This window comes from Morone saxatilis, unplaced genomic scaffold (genome assembly GCF_004916995.1).
Source record: "Morone saxatilis isolate NCDOM2014 unplaced genomic scaffold, NCSU_SB_2.0 Contig7, whole genome shotgun sequence".
Taxonomy (NCBI): domain Eukaryota; kingdom Metazoa; phylum Chordata; class Actinopteri; family Moronidae; genus Morone; species Morone saxatilis.
Genome location: NW_023340246.1, coordinates 11503826 through 11505209, shown reverse-complemented (window position 1 = coordinate 11505209; position 1384 = coordinate 11503826).

The window sequence follows — 1384 nt, the reverse complement described above, 5'->3', positions numbered from 1 at the left end:
TCTCTCTCTCGCTCTCTCTCTCCAAACCAAAAACAAACGTGGAAAATTATTTTAGTGAAACTTAATTTTACAAAAATTTGACCAAACAAATGACCTTTAATATTTATTAATATATTAGATATGAGACGTTCCGCGGCTCTGTGTAATAATAACCAGAGATTTCAAAAATTATCTTTACTTTTGTGCTCAGTATGTCCTTCCTTCTAAGTTCGATTAAAACAATATTGTGTTTTTTCCTCCTGTGTGTGGATTTAGGTAAACATTTAAATAATATAATAATCATTATAATATAATAATAATACTCGTGAATTAAACCAACGCATAAAAACGTTTTCGGTAGAGTTGTTGGCCTCTTAACTATTTCAGAGTAACAGATGAGGTTCTATTCATGTCATAAAACATTTAAAATGAGCTGTAATAATCATAATATTGAACGTTGAACATTAAAAGCAACTGTTATTTGTTGGTGTTTAAGTTCCCGTTTAGTGTGTTTGAATTTCTTCCAAACAAATCACAGCTGAAGGTTCATTCACTCAAAACCAACTCCCTTTTACCTTCTGTTAATCACACTCATCGGATCTCCGCTATAGGTCTAAAATCTGTAATAAGTTGTCCATTGAAACGACCTCAGTTTTTCTCTAAATGGTGATTTCTGTGTAGTTATATTTATATTGATATTTGTTGTGATCTCTATATCTATTAGGCTATTTTTGTATTATTTCTCTGATAAATAATTATCTGCCCTGTTTGATCTGAATTAGAATAAAAGCTTATAAGCCCAGTGGTATTTGTTAAATAATTAAGGACAGCGTGGTGCTTTACAAGCTAAAAAATATGCTATGAACGAACGCTTGATTATTCTGGCAATTATTAATTATTCTATTATCCAGTTTATAAACACGCGGTGGCCATTATTACCGATATATCAACAGTGCGCAGGGGTAAGAATAAGTTCCCCTATTATCCGATAGAAGGCCAAAAGAAAGAAAGAAAGAAAGAAAGAAAGAAAGAAAGAACTATACATAAATTAGCTGTAAGCTGGAGGGTCTATAAAAAGGTCTTTGATTTATTTGTCACATGACTTCTTGACTTTCATACATGTGCTTAACGGACATTTAGCCTGCATCCATGAGCATCATTAAGGCCTGTGTCTTTGTCTTCGTTTTTTTTTATTAATGACATTTATGATGTATCGTGCTGGATGCTTGACGCACCTTCAGTCGGAAGTCTCCGGCGGTTGTTGTCCTCATGAGGACAGATTTATACCTGTCATCAACACCCGCAAACGTAAACACACGAGGCCATTTCATTGTGCAGCCACTTCCCACAGACACTGAATTATGTGGCTCTGCTGCCAATATAGTCCAGTGTGTGTGTGTGTGTG